The following is a 27,409-nucleotide window of genomic DNA, read 5'->3' as shown; positions in this document are numbered from 1 at the left end:
TTTTGTATTTGTTCAAGAACTAGAAATGTAAACTTGGTGAATTTGTCACAAACAATGGAATGCCTGGCCAGTGCACTTTTACTGTCCTTACGTTGAATACTGTAAACACGTTGATAGATATGCTTGTTCAAAGTGTTCTTAGTTTTTTCCCACATAGAAAGCAGGACAAGATGCACATGTAGCCAGGTAAATAACTCTTTGAGAAAAGCAATTGTAAGCTCCACCATGCACAGAAGAAGCTAAGCTCATTCCAGGGAATCTTTGATTGTTTTTTGTGGTATGTAAGTGCTCTAAATTGTCCCTTTTTCTCCTTTTTTCTTTATTTTTATCCCCTACCCTTAGCCAGCTAAAAAAAAAAAGAAAATGTTTACTTTAGTGTAGAAGGGCGTCTAGAAGTAGGGTCTCTCTCCTTCTCTACTTTCTTACTTCTTCCCTTTCCTTAGTGTTCTTGTAGTTCCTGCTGTGGCTGATTCTAAGTCAGCAAGCTGTAAGAAGTGCACTGATCGTGGGCATAAAATTCCACCTTCTGATGCCCACACTCTGTGCATGGTTTGGGTGCGGCCCACGTAGATTCCTCCTGTTCTGGTTGTGTGGGTTTCAGTCAGCACATGCTTATAGACAGGAAGAATAAGCTAATCCTCAGGGGTCTTCTCCCTTCCTCCCCCCCCCTCTTTAGTGGAGTCCACTTCAGGGGCTCAAACCCCCTCTAAGAAAGTGGCTGAAAAGTGCAAAGATGGACAAATGGAAGCAGTCTTCCGACAAGACTTCAATCCCAGTAGGAGAACCACAGACTAAAACTCACTCTTCCACTTCAGCTTCCCTTTGGCACTGATCTCCATGCTTCTCTCTGGAGCCGGCGGGTCCCCTGCCTAAATCTCCCATTCTGGCTTTGCCCAGGCACCACTCCAGGCTGAGGTCAACAGCTTCTTCTGGCACGTCCTCCCAAAGCCTTTCAGAGTTCGAGGTGGACAGGCTGATGAGGAAATTTCTGAAGGTGCAAATTCATTTGGGACTTTTACCTGCCCCGACTTCCTCTGGAGCTGTGGGCACTCAGCCCGTTTTCTTGCCTAACTCTCCTTCTCCAATTCCCCCTTTGGCATTGGAGCCCTCGTGTCAGAGGATCCCGAGTTTTGAGACGGTGGCACCGACAGACACAGTTTGGCTCCAATGTCTTCGGGCCTTACTGACTTGGAGCTGTAACTTCGGTGTCAGGTCCAAGGAGTTGGCTTCAGCTGCCAGGCATTCGCAGCTATCCCTTCCCATCTGTGCTTTGGCGCTCAGTAGTTCAGCTCAGACTCTGCCTTCAGCAGCAGGAGTTGCCAGGGCTTCGACCCAGACGGAGTTGTCCTTGGAGTCTCGTTCACTCTCGGCCTTTGAAGTAGCGGAGAGGGTTCTTTCAGCCCACCCCCCTTTCAGACCCAACTTCTCTCCCTTCTGAGTTGGCTGCTTTGAATCCCTCTATCCTGTCTACCTTGAGACAGCCTGTTCCAAGAAGCTTGCAAGCGGCTCCCCTTCAGGAGCATCTCAAGTCTTCTGACACCTCCCTGGAGGATCCTCCCAAGGAGGTGCACAGGAAGCATATGTGTAAAAGAAGGCACTTGGATTCCCTGCCAGAATCCCTGACCAAAGACGTAGACTGTGGATGAAGGGGAAGCTTCACCCAGATCCCCAACTGAGGATGTCTGCTTTGGGGACATCATGGCGATCCTGATACAGAAAGGTGTGTGTGGTCCGTCCACAAATTTGACTCTGAGTCCATGTTCCTGAAGCCTTTGTAACCGGTCCATCTACATCCTAAGCTCCCCCCATGCTGACCCCTTTATTGACCTAATTTCTACCAGGGCGTAGACCCTGTACCAAAGCGCCCAGATGAAATTGTTAGAGCTCCTATGGATAGACTCCACTGGACTAAGGATAATCCTGGCCGATGCAATGGTGGTGGCAGCTGCTACAAAGAAAGAGTTGGCCCAAGAAAGCTATTTGGTTCATCTCCCAGCCAGGGAGTCTAGGGCAATGGACAGATTTGGGAAGCAGGTCTGTTCTTCAGTGACCTTTTCCCCTTGTGTGCTGAATTACTTGGCACACACGGTCAGACTTCAGAGAAAGCTCATGAAGGAGATCTCTGAGTCTTTCCCGGGTCCATGTCTGAAGTGGACAAGAAGATCTCCTCCAGAATGGCCACCCTTCATTCTGTCTCCAACATGTCCATGAGATTACTCTCGCCTGTGGCTGAGGGTACCTCAAGGGTGGCCAGTTCGGGCATTGCCATCAGGCACTATGACTGTATGACGCTCTGTGAATTCTTGAAAACCTTCAAGGTGTCCCAAAGTCAGAGACACTCTCTCTCAGTGCAAAAAAGACGGGAAGACCCTGTCTGCTATCGGAATATGCTTTTCTACTCCACAACAGCCCTATTCCAGGAACCAGAGAGACAGTAAAAAGCTATGGTTTCGAAAGTCTCTGGGAACTTTCCAGGACTCACAAGGAGATTTTTCCTCCAGAGGCAGAGCGCTGCCCCCCATGCCGGGGAGGGGGGGTCCGAGGAATCAAGGGTCAGTCCTGAGGGAATTGCCCGACTGCTCTATTCTGGAGGCAGTCGGGGGACGTTTCTCCCTTCACCCAACAGCCGGGGAATCCATTACTGCTGATCGTTGGGTGATAAAGATAATATCCAGAGGTTACACCATTCCACTCTTCAAAATCCTCAAACTGTCTCTAAACCTCCCTGATGTGCCACCCAATCAAAGGGAGGTGACAATTCTAGAAATCACAAAACTGCTGGAGAAGAAAAGAGCCATCCAACCCATTCCCCCCAGACCAGTTCGGATCAGGCATCTAGTCCAGATTCTTTTTGGTACCAAGACAAGCTAGGGACTTCAGACTAATTCTGGATCTCACTTTCCTAAACAAATCGGTTGCCAAAAGGAAATTCCAAATGGTTTGCATAGAGTCCATTCTGCCCTTTCTGCAGAAGGACGATTGGATGTGCTCAGTAGACCTTCAGGGTGAGTATTACCACATCAAGATGGACAGACATTCTAGAAGGTTCCTCCGCTTCTGGCTAGGAGCAAATCATATTTTCAATTCAGGGTACTCCCCCTTTGGACTTAGCACAGTCCCCAGGGTGTTTACCAAAGTGATGGCAATAGTTGCAGCTCACCTGAGACTGCTCGGATTTCACATGTTTCCTTGTCTGGACGATTGGCTTCTCACTGCCCCCACAAAACATCGACTTCTGCAAGCCAGGGATTGTCTTCTTCATCTTGTCGCATCCTTGGGCATGACCATCAACTTTCCAAAGTCAAAACTGGATTCAGTCCAGATCATAGACTTTATAGGGGCATGACTTGACACAACACAGTGCATTGCCTTCCTTCCCCTAGACAGAATTCAGTCTCTTCAGCTGAATGTGAGGCAGATTCTATCTGATCCTCCTCCTCCTGCCTTTTCTTGTTCTCGGAACATTGGGGTCCATAACAGTAACCATAGCTCTTCTCCCGGTAGCTCACCTTCACATGAGAGTACTTCACTGGACCCTTCTCGAGCTACCCATGCACTACCCCATCAACCTTTCTTGGGTCTGTAAGGAATCTCTTGTATGGTGGCTTTGTGCTCAGGATCTGTACTCAGGACGGTCATTCATCACCTCTCCTCTCAAGACCTCTGTGACCACAGATGCCTCCCAGTTTGATGGGGGGGGGGCGGGCATTGGCTGGTTCAGACAGTCCAAAGCACCTGATCCCCTCTAGACAGCGATGTCCTGGAGATGAGGGCGGTCATTTTAGTGTTGCAAACCTTTCATGCCTCTCTTCCCATGAGCATAGTTCCAGATAGACAGTATGTCAGTTGTCTGGTATATCAACAAGCAGGGACGAACCAAGTCTTACCTCGTATGTCGAGAAGCCATGACATTGTAGGAATGGGTGATCTCTTCCAACCGCTTTCTAGTAAGAATGTAGATTCCGGGGAAGTCAAACATTCTAGCGGACAAGCTCAGCAGAACCATTGTGATGCCTCACTAGTGGTCTCTCAGTTCATCAGTGGCAAACGTGATCTTTCAGAAATGGGGTCAACTGTGCTGCAATCTCTTTGCCTCTCCTTCCAACGCCAAGTGTAGCAAGTACTTTGCCCTGATCCCCCCTCTGGGGATCTCCCAGAGATGCTCATATCCATGCTTGGTCCCCACGGTCTTCTATATGCGTATCCTCCTCTTCCCTTAATTCCCAAATTCCACCAGAAATCTCAAAGGTTAAAGTGCAAAGTCATCCTCATTGCCCCATTGTAGCCTCAACAAGTTTGGTTTCCTTTCCCATGGTCTTATCTCATGTGTCTGCCTTGGACTCTCAATCCCCTTCTGGATCTTCTGTCCCACACTTCGGGTTCTCAACATCCAGATGTCCTCTGCCTGAGGCTAACCTCTTGGCTACTCCACTTCCAATGATGGCTAGAACTACCAGGCTATCCTTCTCCATTTGGAAGATTCTGATTACATCTCATAAGGCCTCTACCAGGAAAATTTATTCTAGTAAATGGAAGAGATTTTCTATTTGGGCACGACAGCATCAGTTAGATCTTTCATGGCTCCTCTCCCAGCAATTCTAGATTTCTTGGCTCATTTTTCAAGGAGGAGCTAGCTTCTCCACAGTCAAGGTACAATTGACAGCCATCACCAATTTCCATAATAATAAAGATTGTACTTCGTTGGCGTCCTTGAAAATATGTAAGGCTTTTCTGAGGGGTGCCTTTCTACTTTGACCTCCGGTCAAGGATCCTACACCCCTTGGGGCCTCATTTGGTGATGTTCATCGTGTTTCACTGTTGCAGTCATTACTCTTGGGTTATCCTGCTGGCAGGCTACCCTCAGTCGGCCTGAATTCCAAAGTCTAGGTCCGGCGTCAGTTGCTGTCGCCTCCTCCCTGACGTCAGTACACCAGGGGTATAAAAGATGCAGCCGATGCCATTTTCTTCAATCTTTCTTGCCGCACAGTGCCCGAAGCAAAAGCAGTTCACAAGTGCCGGTCGGCCGACTCCTGAGATTTTCAAATCCGAATTTCAGAACCGAAGTCTTCATTAAAGCTAAGTACCCTGTTGGGGAAACTTTTTTCTTGCTCCAGACCAATGCGGTCAGCATCAATCAAGTTATTAATTTCCAAGTCTTCTTCCCCAGTTAACAAAACAAGGGAGAAAACATGCTTCACTTACTTGACATTCACAGACAGTTGCGTTATTTACTTGGATAGGACAAAAACTTTCAGAAAATCAAAACTTTTTGCCTCTTTTGCTAGTTCCAGTTCCACTAAGGTGACCTTAGCTAATTGGATCTTGAAATGTATTGCCTTGGCTTACTCTAACAAAGGAATTGCTCTTCCAAATCATGTCAAATCCCATTCCACTAGGTCTGTATCCACCTCTGCGGCCTTCTGGCCCAGAGTGCCTCTTGATGATATTTGCTCAACTGCTGTGTGGGCTTCCTCTCATACCTTCATATCCCATTACAAATTGGATGTCTATTCCAGTAGGGCCTCCTTTGGCTCTGCTGTGCTCCGGAATATCCTTCCATGAGGGCCACGAGGGGCTTGTATAGCTGGGGACTCTGTTTCACTGCTTGAAGACCAAATGAAGACAACTTCAGATAAAGAAGATATGTTCTTACCATAACATTCCATCTGATTTGTTACTTCATTTGTCTTCACCCTTTCCAACCGTCCTTCCCCCTTCCTCAGTTTTTGGAGGATCTGCAAAAGTGGCTCAGGTCTTTTCCATTACTTTGTCATCCAAGCCCCGAGGTTTTCTTTGGTGCCTTTGTTTAGGTGGTGGTGGTTTTATTTTCAGCAGTAAACTCGAAATGAGGGGTGGAAGGAGAGTGGGGCATGATCGGTAGGAGAGGAGGAGCTCAGCTTTCGGCTCCAAGAGTATATGGCCAAGACAGACCCAAAGACGGATCCAAGACAAATGAAGCAACAACTCAGATGGAATGTTATGGTAAGAATGTAACTTCTTTATTTAAAATATTTTAAATGCTGTATTGTTGTTTATTCATAGCAGGGACTGTAATTAGGGAAAAAAAGGTCAGAGAAGTGGAGCATTTAATAACTGAATCTCGTTGTTGTCCTTTAAAGCCTAAAGCAATGTACAGTAATCTGGTGGTAAAGGGGATATAGTACAGAATGCACATATATGAAGCTATGTGTATATACATACATACATACACACACACACACACACACACACACATATATATATATATATATATATATATATATATATATATAGATACACACACACACAAAATCTAACTAAATACCGCTAGGTAGATAGAATATAACACATTAGTTGATAGTGAATGCTGCATGTTCATCATATTGACCACTGCTGCAGTAACCTTAGCTAGGGTCATATCCTGCTAAGGATATAACCCATCCAGCTTCCAAAGCTTCAAGGCACCTTCCATATGCCAAAACTGTCAGGCAGCTTGAGCTGAGCTGACTAAAAGATAAGTTTGGATGTCAAGCCATTCAGAGCTTTTCTGCCACCAAAGAGTACACTCCCCTGATTCTTTTGAGGATCAACCGTTGCCTTGTTCATACGTTCATAGGTACTAGGCACTAGGCTATCGGCCCAAGGGTCTAAGTAAGCCTAGCCAACAAGGTTCCCTGGCTTACGCCACCCAAGAAAGTAATTTTTCTGTGTCCCTGTCGAACAGAGCCACAGAAGTGATCCCGGGGTGTATTTCCTATTTCCCATCCACTCATCAGGATTTTTCGTGAAGAGTGCTAATGAGGAGCTTTGCTTGACATAGATGGGTAACTTGCTCCAGAGTATGGGAAGTCTCTGGGACAATAATCTATCCCTCCAGCATGTCCTGTTTATTGTGATGACAAGGTTTAGGTCCCTAGAGCGTGTAGCTTGGAGGGATTGGGATTTCTTTAGGTGTAAAATGTCCAACAGCTCTGGGTTTGACATAGCGTTATATGTTAGGCAGAGATCACCTCGGAGTAGGCAATGTGTTATGGAGTAAAGCTGGAGTTTTTTGAGATGGTAGGGCATCTGCTTGAGGCCAGTAATCCTCTTTGTGAGATATTTCTGTGGCCTTTCCAGCTGCTGTGCAGATGTCTTGAGGTACACCCCAAAAGGGGTGTTATACTTCTATAATGGGTCTAATGAGTGTTGAGTAGAGGAACAATGACCTCTTTTTTTCTTGGATGAGAACCCTTTTGTGATGAGGTGTGCCATGTAGAAGGATTTCCTGACTATTGTGGTGATGTGATTATCAAAGGAGAAACTACTGTCCACCTGGGTCCCAAGGTCTCTTATCACACATTCACCATTAAGTAGACTCCCACCTATGTGGTAGTTCATGGGTACAGAGATTTTACCAAAGGGGATGACAATGCACTTTTTGGCCATGGCTCTGACACCAGGCATCTGTCTCAGTGAGGCCCTTCTGTAGGATGTCCACATCATTTGGGTACTCGACTTTGGCTACTAGTTTGCAGTCATCTGTGAACTTTGTTAGCCAGAGGCCTTCTGTGTTAGCCTGTACATCAGAGAAGTAGATACCAAACAGGAGAGGTCCCAGGACTGAACCCTGTGGTACTTCGCTTGTCACTGGTTTGAAGTCAGAATTGGAGTCTGCAGCTTACAGTGTGGGTTCTGTCTGTGAGCCAGTTGGCAACCCATCTTGTGATGTAGGGATTTATACCTAGTTTAGTGAGCTTAGCTATAATTCCAGAATGGGGATGGTGTCGAAAGCCTTGGCGAGATCAAGATAGGCTGTGTGAACCACCTTACCCTCGTTTACGGCTTTGGTGACTCCCTCAAAAAAGTCGATCAGGTTCAGGAGGCATGATCTGCCTTTCACAAACCCGAACTGGGTGGGGTCCAGAGTTTGGAGGTTACCAGTGTCTTTGTGTATGAGTTCCATGATGATACGTTTCATGGCCTTACAGACCAGGCTAGTCAGGCTAATGGGGCGATAGTTCCTGGGATCAGTGGTGGCTCCCCCTTTGTGGAGTGGGGTAACTCTTGCTGTGCGCGCCATTCAGTGGGCACAAAGCCTGACATGAGGCTGTGATTGAACATGGTGCTTAGGTGAGGAGCCAGTTCGTTCTGAAGTTCGTGTAAAACGCAGCCTGGGATGTTGTCCGGTCCCATGGATGCTGTGTTTTTGGCTTTACAGAGTGCAGCTTTTACCTGCGTAGTTGTGATTACAGCTACTCTGCATTCTTCCTGTATAGATTTCGTCCCTTTTAGGGGTGGGGGTGGGGGGTAAAGTTAGCACTGAGCCTAAGTGCCAGGATCTTGGCAATATCAGTTGGTTCTGTAATTTTCTTGCCGTTGTGCTGTAATTCTGAGCAGATATGTGTGTTGCCATTGAGATTCTTGACATAGCTATAGAATGCTTTGTGGTTGTCCCTAGAATCGGTGTTGATTTTGTTTTCGTAGCTAGCTTTGGAGGATCTTTCAAGGGATCTCAGCTTCTTACTGAGGCTGACCAGGGAGCTCCTCCACTCATGGGATTTTACTCTTTTGCAGCAGTTTCTTCCTTCTGTTGTAGAGTTTGTTTATGGCAGGGGACCACCAGATTGGCTTCCTTTTTTGGAGGATAGCGTCTTGGTTCTGTTTGGGGTAGCACGATCCATGTACTCATGTAAGTGCTTATAGAGTGCATTTGTGTAGGATTCAGCAGTCGTAACTGTATTGTCCATCTGCATGGGTGTCATGAAGTTCGCCACTTCTGTCTTAAGAAGCATGAAGTTGGCTTTGGAGAAATTTTTTACCATGGTTTCCTTAAGGGGGTGGGGGCGGGATGTGGATATCTAGGGTGAGTAGCTTATGGTCGGATCTGACCAATGAGGAGTTGACTTCAGATGTGGAACACCGGTCACTCATGTTGGTAATGACTAGGTCTAGGATATGGTTGCCCCTGGTGGGGTGTAGAGAAGTTGATCCAGGGCATTGGAATGTATGATATCCAGAAAGTGTTGAGCAAAGGAGTTGGTACATGAGTAGTTTCCCCAGTAATTTTCTTTCTCAGTAGTTACCCCAGTGGGGTAGTTGAAATCGCCCATTATTAGGGTGTTTGGTTGAACCCTAATATTTTCCAGAGTATCAAAGGAAGAGTGGGAATCCTGGGGCATGGTGGGGGATCTGTAGCAAGCTACAATTTGGATTGCAGTTTTGCCCAGAATTAGTTGCACTTGGATAACCCCAGATTCATTATGCTGAGCAACTAGCCTGGAGGTGTGGATATCCTTAATGAATATGGACACAGCTCCGCCTTTGGTGTTCCGGTCCAGGTTAGATGGCTGAAAAGTGTGGTATGAGTTATAGCCTGCTAATGCAAGGGTGCTCTCTGGAGCCTTGAACCAGGTCTCAGTCACTACACAGATATCGATGTTCTCCATTTTAAGGAGTGCCTCAAGGGAGTGCATTTTGAGATTTAGACCTCTACCATTGAGTAGCATTACCCCCAGTTTTTGCTTGCCTGTTCCTGTTACAGTGGTGAATTTGTCATTTGAACCTTGCCTAAAAAAGGTACTATAGGGATGGCAAGAGCCTTAGCCAGTCTCCAGAATCCCAGGGGTGACAAGTGCAGACCATCTCTGGCAAAGGATCGTGGTCTGTCGACCATGTCGTCCCAAGCAGACAGATATTGGATCCACTTAGAATGACACCAGAAGCTTAGCCAATTATTGAAGTCAGTCATTTTGTTCTTGTACTGCGGTATCATTTTGGGTGATGGCAGGGTGCTACTCAGGGCTAGGGTCATACCTGCCTGGGCTACAAGATCGGAGAGATCTTCCATATCTCTTTTCATGTAGTCCAGGGAGGTACGTCTCACATCATTCACACCAACATAGACAATGACAGAGTCATATTTGTACTTGTTGTGGGGTGACCTGAGCATGTGGTTTATGTGGCGGATCCTGGCACCCGACAGGCATCTGATAGTAACCTTCTCCTTGTTTAGCCTGGTGAGTGGGACATCAGTATGCTTGAGTGTAGAGTCACTTATGACTTGTGTGTGTTGGGTACATTGTTTTGCCTTATGGGCTGTGGTTGAGTGGCACACTCAGTCTGTGGGCTGTGTGTCATTTGGGTTGTGTTGGGGGGGGGGGGTGAAGGTTGCTTGCTTTTCTGTTTTGGAGGCCTCTGTTGCTTGAGCAGATTATTATTGAGTGCTCTGCGAATGTTTTTGTTTCTGTGTGTGGATTTTGGTGGTGTAAGTTTAGTGAGACTATGTGATGAGTGTGGTGTGGTGCAAGTGTTTACCTTCTCCTCTTGACTGTCAAATTCAGTCTTGGTTGGAGAGAGCTTTACCTCCAGTTTGGCTAGATAAGTGCATCTCTCACAGGTTGTAGTGTTGGGTGGTAGAAGGAGAGGGTTGTCTATGTACATGAGGCAATTGCAGTATTGCCCCAAGATGCCCAGATTCGTCAGATAGACAGGAGAGAACACTGGGAGCTGACTCTTGGACATGCCTGAATAAAAATTATTTTCCTTTAGACAAGTGAGGAAAGTGAGTACAAGAGTTATTCTTCTCTAAGCAAGTGAGGAAAGTAAGCATAAAAACTGTTTTCCTCTAAGTAATGAGGAAGTTTGAGTGCTCTAGTAATTTGTAGCTTATTTAGTGCATACAACAAGTTCTGAACAAGTGCTGAGCAAGAATAAGCAATTTCAAGTGCTAAAACTAAGAATCTGTATCTGAACTAGACTAGTTACAGGAAAGAAACAAGTGCAGATGTGAGCTTTTAAATCAGAAAGTTGAAAGAGAGATGGAAAAATTGCCCAAACGTCCAGTAACTACAATTTCTAGGCCAGAAACCACTCCCTTATGTGGTAGATAGGTTACCTAGTGTTTACTATTCCCACTGATAAGCTAGCAGGCTTCCCTCCAACACAGAAAGGCTTGGGGGCCTCAGGATCTTACAAACAGTCCTGGATACAGCAAATCTGTATCTGGACTGGACTAGCCCCTTTGCTGGGCAGATAAATTCCATTTGGGCAGAAAACCTTCTATTTAGTAATTTTGTTTATGATAGATACTTTCCTCTTCAGGAAAGTTATTTTAAAGCCAGTAGTCTGTGTTGTAATGGCTTGTCATGAGACTATGTACTGTACTTTTAAATGGGAGCAGTCTTTTTTTTTCCCTTTCAGTTTAAAAGTTGTGCAAGTAAACCAAAAAAAAAACGAACCACAGAACTGTAAAAACATCAAAAAACACAGATGCCCACTATCTCCAGGTACGATTTTTACTGAAAAAATGAGCACTTTCATCCACTTGTTTACTGCAGATTTCTTCAGATTAAAACAGTTCTCCCATCACAAACTTTTAAATCTTGAAGACAACACTGTCATCCCGTGGTTGGATGGCTACATTACATGTATTAACTAAATAATGTAAAACTATATTGTACATAATATTCCCACTAAAATAATATTATTAATAACACATTACAATATTTTCTATAGCATAGTACACTATTTATAGCAATTTAATTTATGGAAGCATTTTACTGATTTTAGAGGGAATATTGAATCACTAAAATACTATTTATAGCACATTACAATATTTTTTCTTATAGCAAATTACAATATTATTTATAGCCATTTATAAAATTTATGGAAACATTTTACTGATTTTAGAGGGAATATTGTTATGTAATCCCAAGACTGGAAAAACTCCCTTATTAGCCTCAATAAAAAGTTGAGATCCCTCATCAACTCCTCCAAAGCCAGCTATGGAGGCAGAATTGCAGCAGGCACTAAGAACAATCACAAAGCCTTCTATAGGTATATCAGGAACATCCACGGCAATACCCAGATTTGCTCTGAGTTACTGCACAATGGTACCTCCTATAGTGAGCCAACAGATATTGGCCAACAGATTCAGTGCCAACTTTACCCCTCTCTCCTCCCTAAAGGACCAGTCACAATACCGGAAGAATGCCTGGCACTCAGCATTACTGCAGCACAGGTTAAAGCTGCATTATCCAAGTCCAAGAATACAGCTTCCATGGGACCCAATAATATCCCTCATTGTGTTCTACATGAATTACTAAGCGAACTGGCACCACATCTGTGTGCCCTTTTCAGTCACAGCCTCACCTCAGGCTTTGTCCCTACTGAATGAGCACTGCGGCAATCATCCCTCTCCATAAAGGTGGAGCGACTACAGACCCTGGGAATTATCGCTACCATTAGCCTGACGAGTCTGATATGTAAAGCTGTTGTGTGCATCATCATGGTCCTGATTAAGAAAGATACAGGAAATCTCCAAACTCTAGACTCCACGCAGTTTGGCTTTGTGAAAGGGAGATCATGCCTGCTCAACCTGGTTGACTTGTTTGAATCGATCACCAGGGCTGTGGATGAAGGTAAAGCAGTGCATACAGTCTACATCGATCTGGCCAAGGCCTTTGATACCATTTCTCACTCGGGAATTATTGCTAAACTCACCAAACTAGGCATCAACCCCTATATTACTAGGTGGGTTGCAAATTGGCTCACAGATAGAACACACAGTGTGAAAGTAGTGGACTCCAAGTCAGACTGCCGACCAGTCATGAGTAGAGTCTTACAGGGATCGGTCCGGGGTCCTTTCCTGTTTGGCATCTACTTCTCAGATGTCCAGGCCAACACAAAGGGACTCTGACCAAGTTCGCAGATGACTGCAAGCTGGGAGCCATTATTAACTCCCCAGGTAATGCAGACATCCTACAGAAAGGCCTCACTGAGACCAATGACTGGTGTCAAAACCATGGCCTTAAGCTTAACGCCAAAAAATGTGTCAACATCCCCTTTGGTAAAAACTCAGTTCCCATCAATTACCACATCGATGGGAGCCCACTAAATGTTGAAGGTGTTATAAGAGATCTGGGGATGCAGGTTAACAGCAACCTCTCCTTCGACTACCACATTGCCACTGTGGTCAGAAAGTCCTACTATGTGGCACATCTCATTACCAAGGGTTTTGCATCCAGGAAGAAAGAGGTCATTGTCTCTTTCTGCTCTTCCCTCATTAGGCCACTCATGGAGTATAATGTCCCATTTGGCATATACCTCACTAGACACTTGCAACAGCTGGAGAGGCCACAGAAGTACCTCACAAAGAGGATCATAGGCATTAAACACATGTCCTACACGGACAGACTGAAAAGATTGCAGCTATTCTCTGCCTCATATCGCCTATCTGCTTGATTTACAAAGCCATGTTTGACGCTGCTCTGTTAGAAATGCTACATCTAAAGAAATCCCAATCCCTCCGCACCACACGCTCCAGAGACCTCAACCTCATTATCACAATCAACAGAACATGCTGGAGGGACAGGTTCCTCACACAGAAATTTCCAGTGCTCTGGAATAGACTTCTCATACATGTCAAGCAGAGCACCTCGCTGTCCCTCTTTTGGAGCAATTTTGATGAGTGGATGGGTAAAAGAAAGTTCACCCTGGGGATCACTCCAGCTGGTCTACTTGATAGAGGCACTGGGAACTAACGTTGGGCGGCACACTGCCAGGGCACTTCTATGGGCTAGGCTTGTAAAGGCTGTAGGACCATTAACCTAGTACACACCTATGAACCTATGAACAATATAATTTTACATTTAGTTAATACATGTAATGTAGACATCCAACCACTAGATAGCAGTGCTGGCTTGAAGATTTAAAAGTTGATGATGGAGAACTGTTTGTTTAAATCTGAAGAAGTCTACAGTAAACAATGGACGAATGTGCTCATTTTTTTCAATAAAAATTGTACCTGGAGATAGTGGGTGTCTGCAGTTTAAAAGTTGCATAAAGTAACTGAAAACTATTTTTTTCTGTTGAGAAATTGTTTATTTTTATTTTGCGGGGCAGACAAAGTGTTTTAAATTGCTTTTTATTGTGTGTGTCTGAAAAAAGGGACTTCTAAAGACTTTGTTTTTTCTGACATTTGCTACTAGTCTTCCCCGGGGAAGAGGGGACCATTTTAGGCTTGACCATTTAACAATCTGTCAGTCCTTTTTTCTGCACACAAAAAGAAAAAACATAAGCAAACAGCTATGTCAGCAGGCTAGCAGTTTGCCTCAGCTACAGTTTGGTAACTCTGCTGTGGCCATTAGTTGTACTTCAGACCAGTCATCTTTTGCCCTGAATCCCTCTGGTGTAGTGTCTGCAGCTGTTATAAACTGGGGTTAGCAATGTGCTCTTCAGCTGTTAGGGTCCCCTCAGTGGGCAGGGGAGAGCCACTCTTGTCGGTCCTGGGAGTGGGAGCAGTAAAAGCTTCTGAATGTTTAGTCAAATGTTTTGCCCATCCTTGAGGAAGCTGCTGCTGCCACCGTTAATAATACTGCTGGTCCCACTTTTTCTGTCAAAAAGAAACCAAAAACTAAACTTGTATCTACCCCTTCTCAAATTTTGTTAGTCAAGAGTAGTTTACTGGATATTGGCTCAGGGTTTAATTCCAGCTGTTAATCCTTCTTGTAAAGTAGTTTCTGGTAAAGTAAAGAGGGGTGCATCCTTTCCTGACGAGATTCAACATTCTGAATCTGGAGAGAAGGATGAAGGGACAGATACAGGGTTTTCTCCTCAGATTTGTGATTCAGACCCAGAGGAGAGCTCAGTTTCTGACTTTCCCCTGCGGGAAGGTTCTTGTTTTTTCAGACTGTTTCTAGAATGTGATAGTGTTTTCAGTGGAAGGACACACAGGTTTCTCAGTCCCTCAGAAAGCACTGTGAACTGTTACGGAAGTAATATCCAGAGCCTGCACCCATTCCTCCAGTTCTGTCAGCTTTGGAGGATATGTGTGTGTCACTGCCTGCAAGTTTCCTGAGAGTCAGCCAGCTGCCTCTAAAATGGAAGATAGAATGTATAAAGTTACTCAGTATTTTTTAAGTTTTTATGCACTCGTCCCAAACTGATCCAGCAGCTATTACTTAAGTTAATCCTTCTGCTCCTAAACACTTAGTTAATTCTAATCCTACTATTTCAGATAAGGATGGGAAGATTTTTGGTAGGTATGGGGAAGAGATGCATGCTTCTGCAACTTTGATTTTCAGAATTTTGAATTATAAGGCTCATACGATAAGGTTTATCCCAATTGTGAAAGTATGAGGAATGTTTTGTCTTGTGAGGAAAAATCTGCTTTACGTAATTTAATTTTGTCTGTTGTTTAAGTCATTACTCATTGTATACAATGTATGTATGTCTGTGTTGATACTTCTTCAAGGGTTATAGCCACTGATACTGTTTTCAAGGGGTTTGCATGACTGTGTTCTCAGAATCTCCCAGATGGTGTTAAAATGAGGTTTTAAATTCTGCTTTGGATAGAGATTTGGTTTTTCGCCCCTCTGCTGCAGAGGTAATAAAAAAATGTGATTAAAGGGGTAAGCTGATTCTGGAATTCATTTAAGATTTTTCAGCCTCCCATTTCCAAATTTTCCAAGGGATTCTGTAATTCCCCATCCCCTTTTGTTGTGTCTTTCGGCTTTTCCCGGTTAGGGGTCACCACAGTGGAACTCCGGTCCGCTAATGATTGGTAGTGGATTTTTACATACGGGTTACCAGCCCTGACGCACAACCTTCAACGAAGGCACGCCCCATTCACGTATGCCTCCACACAGAAGACACTCTAGCTGATAATCGAACTGGACAACGTCTTGCTATGAGGCGACAATGCTACTGCAGCAGCACCACTGCAGTTTAGGTAATCCAAAATAAAGTGTAGCCCAGAAGTGGATAAGAATGGAGGCAAAAGTTTAATACAAAAGTTGAGTGCTTTCTTTTGGATTACCATTTTTAACAGTACTGGTTACTGGAATGGTGGTTCAGCTTGGCCAGGACCTCACATTTGTGGTTACTAGTTGCTTTTGTGTGGGTCCTCTTCCCAAACTGTTTTGGTTCATAGTGCCTAAACTCATAATGATGTCCCTTCACAATCTGTTACGTCTTATTCCTCATTCAAGTTTCATGGCAACACTAGATTTAAGATACTTACCACATTCCTGTTAATTCTGACTTAAGGTTTTGTGCATCTGGATGACATTATCTGTTCTTTGCCTTACCCTTTCGACTATCAACTATACCTAGAGTGTTCATAAAGTGTCTAGCTGTTATAGCTCATTGCAGGCTGCAGGGTAACCAAATTTTTCCATTTTTAGATGATTTGCTTAGCTTTACAGAGTCTTTTTCATAGTGTCAGGAATCTCTCTCTGGAGTGAGCGATCTCTTACACAAGCTGGGGTTCTAAAAGAACATTCAAAAGTCTTTCTTGACTCTCTTTCACAGGATTATTTTTCTGGCATGTCGACTAGACACCTCAGTTCAAAGAGGTTTTCTTCCACGGAAAAAAACATATCTGTATTTAGATCTATTTATAGGGTTTTACACTCAGATTTCAGTCATTGTGAAGGATTACCTTAAGATTTTGGCTCTCATAGCTTCTATAATTCTCATGATACCCCTGACAAGACTCCACATGAGAAGAATGCACTGTTATCTGAAGTCTGTTTGGTCTCAGCATCAGCAACCTGTGTCTCTTTCAGATCCCAGTGTTGGAGTTTGTCAGAAGAGAAGTCACTTGGTGGAGACAACAGATATTCTTAAATCCAGGTCTCTCCTCTTCTCTTCTTTTTCCAAAGCAGTCAGTCACCATATTTGCACTGGACTTCGCTTGGGGAGCAGTTTCAAGAGGAATAAAAGTAATTGTGTGGGACACCAAAGACAGACACAATAAATAGACACACCAAAGACAAGCACATTATAAAAGAGATGCTTGCCCTGATCAAAGCACTTAGTTCTCTGAATCATCTTTGGTCCCTGGGACGTCTTGAGTTTGTTACAGACAGCATGACAGTCGTGTAGTACATCAACAAGCAATGGAGAACCAGGCTGTACCCTCTCTGTAGACTAGCTATGGCAGCTTGGGATATAGTTGTGCAACACAATCTCACTCTTCAGGCATACTACATTCCATCAGAGCAAAATTGTGTGGCAAACACCAAAGACAGACACAATAAATAGACACACCAAAGACAAGCACATTATAAAAGGGATGTTTGTCCTGATAAAAGCACTTAGTTCTCTGAATCATCTTTGGTCCCTGGGACCTCTTGAGCTTGTTATAGACAGTACGACGGTCATGTAGTACATCAACAAGCAATGGAGAACCAGGCTGTACCCTCTCTGTAGACTAGCCATGACAGCTTGGGATATAGCTTTGCAACACAATCTCCCTCTTCAGGCATCCTACATTCCATCAGAGCAAAATTGTGTGGCAAACAATCTGAGCAAAACAAGATCAGACCTTCTTCACAAATGGAAACTAGATCAGGAAGTTTTCCAAGATTTGAGTCCTATGTAGGAGTTCCTCAAGTAGACCTCTTTGCCTCCTGTCCGAACAATCAGCTGGCAAGATTCTGCTCCAGAACATCAACCAGAATAGCTTGGAAGACAGATAAATTTTCCTTTCCTTAGGAATGTTCTGAGCTTTTATGCCCTTTTGTTGTGGTAACTCCCTTCAGGCTCAGGCAACTGTGGTTCTCCCATCTTTTGGAAATAGCCAGGGACAATTACCACAAGTTTCCTCACAGACTAGATCTGCTTACACAAGAACAAGGGGTGTTTGATGCACTTCAACACCAGTCAGCTTAAATTGGCAGCCTGGATGATGGGGTCTTAATTCCTATTAGGCACCTGTTTACTGAGGACGTGCAGCAGGTACAAATGGAGGCAAGAAAGCCTGCTGCTAGAAAATCCTATATTAGCAAATAGAAAAGGTTTTCTAGTTTGTGCCAACAATATAACCAGCACCTATTCAGGGCTAGTTGTTCTCTGGTTTTAAATATGTATGTGAGTTACTGCCCTGTGGCCTTTCTGACTCCCCTATCAAGGTTAATTTATCCGACATTTTAGCATGTCTGCCCATGGATCTTCCTGTTCTGGTGCATTCTCATGTCAAGATGTTTTTGAAAGGGATTTTACATAAGAGGCCTCCAAGAAAACTGGTGGTCCCTCCTTGGGATCTTAATTTTGTTTTAGAGATGCTAACGCTTGATGTTAAGTTGTCATTCTCACCTTCATTCTTGCTGGATGGGTTCGGAGCCAATCCTCGGCTCCGACTCGGCCTATACTATAACTCGAGAGCTATTTTTTACCGGCTCGAGGCAGCCCTATATCCCACAATACCATGCGCTAACTCCCCAGATCTCGTTTGCCGCTTTGCTGCGAGGTTGCCTTTTTTTGCCGGCTCAGGTCAGTAAAAGAAAATTTAGTAATTCTTCTAAACTTGAGGTTAGTTTTTGTCAGATTAGTTCCCATTGATATAGTTTTACCTAAATTACCTATTAGTAATTTTTTTTCGTTAAGCCCTACCCACCCCTTTAGTTAAACTTTCTAATCGGGCCTACAGGCTTAGTTTTTGTTTACTCTCCCCAATTATTGTGTGTGAGAGTTGTTGTTTTAGTCATCCCCTTGACTTCCCCTTGGTGTGAAAGTCGAGTGAGTGGTTGTGCTGACTGTGTTACTGTTTTTTTAGGGTAACTATGTCTAAAGAAGCTAAGGTCTCGGGATTCAAGAAGTGTGACTCGTGCTGTCAGAAAATGTCTCTGACAGACAGTCACACTTCTTGCGTCTACTGCTTGGGACCTTTGCACCTGCAGGACTCTTGTTCCGTATGCCATGGATTTAGTTCAAGAGTCCTGCAGGAGCATCGTAATAAACTTATTTTGAGGGGCTTATTGAAGCCCGATGACTCCCCGTCCAAGTCTGGCTCGGGGAAGTCGTCTAAGCCCGCCAAGCCCTCGGCTCCAACTTCTGAGTCGAGGGCTGGTGAAACTGAGATCGCTCCGACATCGGCTCCAGCCGGTGCCGATGTGAGTAAGATCGTACCCGCTCCGAAACCTGTATCGGAGCCGACATCAGCGTGCAAGCGCTCTAGATCCCCTTCATTAGAGTACGTCCAATCGGCTCCAAGATCACCCCTTCTATCGGAGCGGAGTCATAGGACTCATTCCTCCAGGTCATCTAGGCTTTCCGACCATGATATTGAGAGGGTGGTCAGTAGACTCATAAAATCTCAGGCACTGGCCCAAATACTCCAAAGCCCATCTCACCAGACTGTGGCTCCCTCGGTGCTGCCTTCGATTCCTCCTCCGACTCTCCAGTCGAGTTCAAAGCCGGAGTTTGTCGGAACCGTAACCTTGCCCACGTCGGAGCCGATACTTCCACCTTCGGCTCCGGCGTCTTCATTGCTACAGTCCGTGGAGAAGTCCGGGCGCCGAGACTCCATTGTCGGCTCCGAGGGGGCGAGTGGTATCGGACCCTTGTCCGACCCCGCTCTCCCTCTTGGAGCGTCGGCTCTGGTTAGTTCGGCCCCGACATCATTCTCGGAGCCTTCTCTGTCAGTGCCGGGGGCGGTTCTGGTGTCTTCGGAGCTGGGACTGTCTTCGGTGCCTGATAGGGGGGCTTTCGAGGTGATGAGGAGCGTGCTGGATCCAGTGTCCGCTCCAAGGTTGGGTTCTTCAGCTCCTCCCTTCACAGTGCCTGTTACGGTCTCTGGCCATCCTCTTGCAACTGATAGCAGAGATCCAACGCATAGGGTACCCACTTTGGGTGTCTCATCCTCCTCCGAGGCCTCTCCTGAAGCTTCAGGAGAGCCACCGAGGAAAAGAAAGTGCAAGAGGAAGCACGTAGACTCCCCTGAGTCTGTAACCTCGGACACCGACTTGGATGAGTCGGAGGGCTCCCCCAGATCCCCCTCTGAAGATGTCTCTTTTTCAGACATACTAGAGATCCTGAAACAGAGGGGGAATTGGTCCACACTCAAACCCTCCGAGGACGAGTCGGTTTACCTTGATGCCTTTGGATCTCGCCCTTCCACCTCCTGGGTGTCCCCCCCCTTTCGATCCACCGATGGAAGTGGTGGCCAGAAAGGCGTGGGCAGCTCCTGACTCCATGGAACCTACCCCTAGGAGGCCTTCAAAATTTATTTCTGCTCCGGTGGACAAGACATTTCTCACCAAAGGTGTCTCGGTAGATGCTATGGTGGTAGCAGCTGCCACTAAGAAGGAATTAGCTGATCCTTCTGTACCTGTTCATCCTCCTAACAGAGTCCAGGACCATGGACATGTACGGTAAGCGGACATTTGCTTCAGCGATCTTTGCTATGCGATCGCTGAACTGTTTGTCATTTCACCCGCCTTCAGAGAGATTTGCTCAAAGAACTGGGTGAAACTGTACAGGATCCTTCTGCTGCGGGATATCAGGACAAGATTAACTCCCAGCTGGCTACCCTGAATTCTATTGCTAATTCCTCCATGCGGCTTATCTCTTATGCAGCCGATGGAGCGAGTAGGGCCGCAGGCACAGGTGTTGCGTTGAGACATCATGCCTGGATGCGACTCTGTAATTTTGCTGATCCCTTCAAGGCGTCCTTCACCAACACCCCCTTTGATGGTTCAGAATTGTTTGGACCTCAGGTGAAGAATACTCTCACCAGATGCGATCAAGACGGTAAGACTCTCTCTGCCGTGGGAGTCCATTTTTCCACACCATCTAGACCATACCCCAAAGGTCAGAAGGGTGGAAAGATGTGGTTCCGTAAACCACAGGGAGTCGCGCCCACCGCACATGGTGAAATTCCCCCTAGAGGCAGGGGGGGGGAACAACAATAGACGCTGCCCCAGGGGCAGAGGGGGTCCACAGAACCAGGGTTCCAGGGAGTCCTTCCCTGACCAACCCTTTCAGCATCCCTGAGAAGCTGCCCGACTGTCCACCTTCGGAGGCAGTCGGGGGAAGATTATCTCTGTACCCGGAAGCCTGGCAATCCCTCTCTCAAGACAAATGGGTACAGTTGATTATATCCGAGGGTTACAAAATCCCCTTCATTTCCCCTCCAAACCAATTGCCAAGACCCCTCCCAGACGTACCACCCGGACAAAGGGGTCAGGCACAGCTGGAAATAGAAAAGCTGTTTAAAAAAAAAAAGTCATCCAGGCAGTCCCAGCAGACCAGCTAGGATCCGGAATCTACTCCAGGTTCTTTTTGGTACCAAAAAAGACAGGAGACTGGAGAACCATTTTGGATCTCAGCAGACTGAACAAATCTGTACAGAAGACAAAATTTCGGATGGTAACGCTGTAGTCCATTCTGCCCTTCTTGGGCAGAGACAACTGGATGTGCTCGTTAGACCTACAGGACGCGTACTATCACATAAAGATACACAGGCGCTCCAGGAGGTTTCTCCGCTTTCGGCTGGGAGCCAGTCTTTACCAATTCAGAGCCCTGCCTCTTGGTCTCACCACAGCCCCCCGGGTGTTCACCAAATGTTTGGCAGTGGTCACGGCTCACCTGAGACAAAAAGGATTCCAGGTGTTTCCATATTTAGATGACTGGCTCATCACTGCTACCACCAAGCAGCATATTATCATAACTAGGGATTACACCATTCACATTTGCAACAGGGTAGGTATTTCCATAAATTTTGCAAAATCCTTCTTGTCACCTTGTCAGTGTATAAACTTCATAGGCGCCGTGTTAAACACCACAGAAATGTCTGCAACTTTAACACCTCAGAGAGTGATAGATATACGGCAGAATGTCCACCTTCTGATTCAGTCCAACAAAGTTCAAGCCAAGTTAGTTCTGAAAACATTGGGCCTCATGGCAGCGGCGATTCCCCTTCTTCCCTTAGCCCGCTTTCATATTATGAGAATTCTTCAGTGGATGCTTTTCTCTCAGTGGTCCTACCAACAACTTCGTATGACACACAACATATTGATAACCCCGACTTGCAAGAAACACCTTGCCTGGTGGATAGTCTCCCCTCAACTTCTTCAGGGCAGACCCTTTGTTATTCCCCCTCCAGTTGCCACGGTGACAACGGATGCCTCCCTGATCGGGTGGGGGGGGGCATTATCAGGGCAGGACTGTTCAGGGCACGTGGCAACAATTAGAATGCCACCTGCACATAAATGTCCTAGAGATGAGAGCAGTGCTTTTATCATTGCGAGCCCTTCAGGACTCTCTTTCCACGGGCACTATAGCAGTTCAAACGGACAATATGTCCGTAGTGTGGTACATAAACAAGCAGGGCGGAACAAAGTCCTACCCCCTATGTCGAGAAGCACTCAGACTTTGGCAGTGGGCGATCTCCTCTCAACGGTTTCTGATAGCAATGCACATCCTTGGGAGATCCAACGTCATAGTGGACAGATTGAGCAGAACAATTCTCATGCCTCACGAGTGGTCTCTAAATCAAGTGGTAGTAGAGAGAATTTTCCAGAAGTGGGGCCAGCCTTGCTGCGACCTTTTTGCAACACCTCAAAACAGCAAGTGCCTCGACTTCTTCACTCTCTTCCCCCTACCAGGCCACCCCCCCAGAGACACTCTAGTCCACGATTGGCCTCGGGGTCTTCTATACGCTTTCCCCCCTTTTCCGTTGATTCCAAAGTTAATTCAGAAGGCAACCGCATTGAGATCCAAAATGATCCTCATTGCTCCTTACTGGCCTCGACAAGTATGGTTTCCGTTCCTGCACCGATACCTTCTGGAACAGCCCTGGCATCTGGAACCATTTTCAGATCTTTTGACCCATCTGACGGGCAAGCTGCACCAGTCTCTTCAGTCCCTCAACCTCACAGCTTGGTTGCTCCACTTCCAACCATAGCCAGGCTTCCCCTCATTTCTCTTCCTGTCCGTGACATTATTCTTGCCTCCCATAAGTCTAATACCAGGAAGACTTATGCGAGCAAATGGAAGCGTTTTTCCATTTGGGCACAGGCTAGGTCCTTAGACCCTTTTAATGCTCCAATTCACAAAGTTCTTGATTTTCTGGCAGAGCTTTTTCATGCAGGTTCATCGGCAGCCACTATCAGAGTTCAACTAGCGGCCATTGCCAATTTCCATGTAGGACTTTCGGAAACCAGTATTGTGTCTCATAAACTTTGCAAAGCCTTCCTCAAGGGCATTTTCTTACTCAGACCTCCCATTAAGGATCCTCCTCCACAATGGGACCTGAATTTAGTGTTATCTTCACTAATTCTTCCTCCCTTTGAGCCTGCAGCTTCTTGTTCTCTCAAGCTCCTCTCTTGCAAGACTCTGTTTCTAGTGGCTATAACTTCTGCTGGCAGAGTGTCGGAGCTTCAAGCCTTGTCCACCCGTTCCCCTTATTTGGTCTTTCATAAAGACAGAGTAGCTCTCAGAACAAACCCTTCCTTTCTACCTAAAGTTTCTTCTGAATCAAATCTGAATCACACTATTCACTTGCCGGTTTTCTTCCCAAATTATTCAAACCTGGCTGAACAGAAACTACATTCCTTGGATGTTCATCGCCAATTGCGGTATTATCTAGACAGAACAAAACAATTCAGGAAGTCAGAACAACTCTTCCTTTCTTATGCTGACGGGAGGAAAGGACTTCCAGTTTCAAAGGTAACCCTTTCCAGGTGGTTAGCTTCCATCATTACCTTTGTCTACAAGTTGAGACATAAACAACTTCCTTCAAAACCTAAGGCTCATTCTACTAGGGCGCTTTCGACTTCAACAGCCTTTCAAGCAAGGTTACCTTTAGATGCCATTTGTGCAGCAGCTACTTGGGCTTCTCAACATACCTTTATTACCCATTACAAACTGGATATAGCCTCCAGAAATAGAGCTGACTTTGGTTCCACTGTACTCAGGAGTCTGTTCCGTTGAGCCACCCAGGACCAAGGTGCTAGGGACGCTGTCCCATCCAACAAGAATGAAGGCGAGAATGACAACTTAACATTAAGAAGTTATGTACCTACCATAACGTTCCATGTTAGTTGTCTTCTTCTTGCCTTCTTTCTTGCGTCCCTCCCTCCTGCCCCCTAGCCTAGACAGACTTGAAGGTTCTGAGATCCTTCTATTTCATGATGTTGCCCCTTTTTTCCAGGGTTCCCATATCATGACTGCTATTGCCAGGGAGACTGTTGTTTATATATATATATATATATATATATATATATATATATATATATATATATATATATACACATTGTTTTTTTGTTGGTAACAAAAAATTCTATGCTATGTGTTAGCTGCCAAACGAGATCTGGGGAGTTAGCGCATGGTATTGTGGGATATAGGGCTGCCTCGAGCCGGTAAAAAATAGCTCTCGAGCTATAGTATAGGCCGAGTCGGAGCCGAAGATCGGCTCCGAACCCATCCAGCAAGAAAGAAGGCGAGAAGAAGACAACTAACATGGAACGTTATGGTAGGTACATAACTTCTTATTCCATTTGATCCAGATAACCTGGCTGACTTGAGGCTGTTAACATGGAAAAAGTTTTACTGATTGCTCTGATCTCTGTAAAAAGGTATACTTTGAACCAAGCCATCAGTTTCCCAGTGTTCTGACCAGGTCCTCCAAACCAGGGAAAAGAGGATTCTACATACTCTAGACATGCATATGCAGCTCAGGTACTGTCTTGATAGAGCCAAGTCCTTTAGCAAAGCAGATCACCTGTTTATTTCTTATGATGGGATGAAGAAAGGACAACTGATTTCAAAACAAGCTATTTTGAGGTGGTTACCCTCCGCTATTGCTTTTTATTATACCCACTATAGCAAATCTATTCCAGTCAGTATCAAGGCACATTTTAATAGAGCCTTGGCATTTGTGATTGCAAACTGAAAAGGCATAGACTCTAGAAGCATTCTAGAGACAGCAACATGGTCCTCTGTTCATAATTTTACAAGACATTACAAACTGTATTTCTTTCCAAGGTCCAGGACTGGTTTGATAGAACCGGTTTCCAAGGATTCCTGGAGTCTTAGCTGTTGGTGTCCTCCCTCCAGTGGTGATCCACCCAAATAGCGTTGGCTACTGCACCAGTGGTCCATGTATTGAACATGGTGCAATTGTGTAAGTAAACTTACCATAACAGTAGGTGTTCTAATGGTTCACCTTTGCAGTAGCTGTCGGTCCCTCCCCCCCCCCTTTTTTTTTTTTTGCTGCTTTTCCTTTTCATTTGCCACAGTGTGGTTGTTTTCACCCTTTTGTATATACTTATATTTCATTTTGTTCCTGAGCACAAGTATTTGGGGTTCTTGCTTTCTTCCCAGGAAAAAATGCTCTGAAGTTTTTTGGTGCTCCAACTGCCATTTTATACAAAGCACCTGGAGGGGTGCCTAAATCTCCTGGAAGCTGGCCTGTGCAGTTGGTAAGACCCAAGTAGCTTAGGCTGCTGCAGTGGTGATCCATTAGACATCCACTGTTTTGATAAGTTTACTTACACAGCTGTACTTTCTCCTTTAGTAGTACAAAAAGACAGTTTTATTCAACATTTTTTCTGGTCCTGAGAAAGGAAGGCACCTAGAAGATTATTCTGGATTTATCAGTCCGCAACAGCCCTTAATGGTGACAAAATAAAAAATGCTATCTCTGCAAACTCCTCTACCAGTTATCTTTCCTTATGCTTTCTTGGTTACCATAGACCTCAGAGATGCCCATTACATCCATATCACAGAAAATAGTTAAGATTTTTTTACCTTCCAATTTCATTTTCAAGTCTTTGCTTTGCTCGATGGCGTTTCTGCAGCCCCAAGTGTATTTACGAAATTCCTAACCCCTGTCATAGTGTTCTTCAGGTTCTATGATGTACATATCTACCCCTGCATAGATGGTTATCTTCTCCAAGGCCTCTTCAAGAGACATGTTTCTTCAAGATCTCATGCTCAACGTGGGCCTTTTTGTGTCCGGATTTCACCATAAACATGGAAAAGTCTCTTCTCCTACCATCTCGGGGTCTGATTTTCCTAGGTTGCCATTTGAACACTGTCTCCATGATGGCATTTCTTCAGGCCCATTTGCAGTTTCTAATCTCATGTTTCCACTCTCTCCTTCCTCTGGCATTTACTTAAGCAACAGTGATATCAAGGGGTGTGACATACATTGCTTCAGTCACATTAATGATATCTTCTGCTGGACTCCTCACAAGTAAGAGTCAGTGGAATCACAAGTTTTTTTGGGTACAATACTTCAACCCCATGAGCTTCCCAATTCCTCTCTTGCCCGTCATGAAGAAGAAATTCCTTTGGTTGATCGGCCAGATATTACTCAATCCAGGAGTACCCTTTTGGGCTCCCTCCAATTATCAGGAAACTTCCACAGATACATCAGAGCTGACATGGAGAGCATATTCTTTGAATGTGAAAATCCAGTGTGTATGGTCAAGGCAGGACAAGAACAACCACATAAATGTCAGGCAAATGAAAGTCCTGATCCTGGTTCTTTGGTCTTTGAGTCACCTTTGGTCTCCAGGAATACTTCAAATTCTCACAGACAATGCAACTGTAATGTGCATCAATAAACAGGGTGGGATAAAATGTTATCTCTGTAGACCCGCCATGACAGCCTGGGCTAACTGGCCAACACAACATATTCCTTCAGACAGTGTACATTCTCTTAGAGATCAGTATAGTGACAGATTACCTGAACAGGTCTAATACAGACCCTCATGAATGGGTTGTGAACAGAGGTCTTCCGGCAAATAAATCTGTTTGCTTCCACTCTGAACAGGCAGCTCTGACTGTTTTGCTCCTCAGTTTCCATGCCCAGTGGCTTGGGGAGTGGGTGTCATGTTAGTCTCATGGAAAAGGAAATTCCTTTATGCCTTTTCATCCATTTCCTCTGACTCTGAAGGTCCTGCTCAGAATCAAGAAAGACAATTGATAGATACTGTTGGTGACCACCTTTTGGTAAAGACAACATTGGTTCTCCTCACCAAAAGTTACCCCACAGAATGAACTTGCTTGTACAGTAGAAAGGCTGTCTCGTTCACCCAGGCTTGCTAGCCCTAAACCTGATAGTTTTGATATTAGAATTCTGATACAGTTTGAGCACCTATTACCTGAGGGCATGCTACAGGTCTTACAGGAGGCTAGAAAACCTTCTACAAAAATATTTTATTTCCAAATGGAAGAGATTTTCTGTTTGGTGCCAAAAGAAAAAACAGGACCCTTATAATATGGGTGTTTCTTCTCTGTTTTCCTGTCTGAGATGCTCAATTCATGATTGGCTTATTCTTTCATTAAAGCACATTTGTCAACCACCTCTGACTGCTTGCCTTTGGATCCATCTCTTTCTACACATTTTGAGGTCCAGCAATTTTTAAAATCCCATGTCCACATCAGACCACCAAAAATATCTATTCCTCCTCCTCCTCCTAATTGGGTAATGAATTTTGGAAAATGTGAGTGATTACCCCCTGAATTCAGTTCTGGGATGTTAGTAAGACAGAGTCTATCCCCGCACCCATGCGATGCAAGACAGAGGTTTTAATTTGTTTTCACATGATATGCACACCTACAGGCAGTTGGAAGGAATGCCGTTTCACCATTTCACCTATAGGAGGATGTGAGAGGAAACCAAAGTATTTGGTGAAAATAATACAGACAGGAA

At 45.1% G+C, this 27,409-nt stretch overlaps 1 protein-coding gene across 1 annotated transcript in view; it reads left to right on the top strand.

Moving 5' to 3' along the window:
• Positions 1 to 27,409, top strand: part of AKAP10 (A-kinase anchoring protein 10) — a gene marked incomplete in the record, with an annotated part of 1,224,755 nt that overhangs the window by 407,742 nt on the left and 789,604 nt on the right.

Source organism: Protopterus annectens, chromosome 13.part0 (assembly GCF_019279795.1).
Source record: "Protopterus annectens isolate FY-2018-M chromosome 13.part0, PAN1.0, whole genome shotgun sequence".
Taxonomy (NCBI): domain Eukaryota; kingdom Metazoa; phylum Chordata; order Ceratodontiformes; family Protopteridae; genus Protopterus; species Protopterus annectens.
Note: the sequence above shows the minus strand (reverse complement) of the source record. Positions and strands in the feature narration are given on the sequence as shown.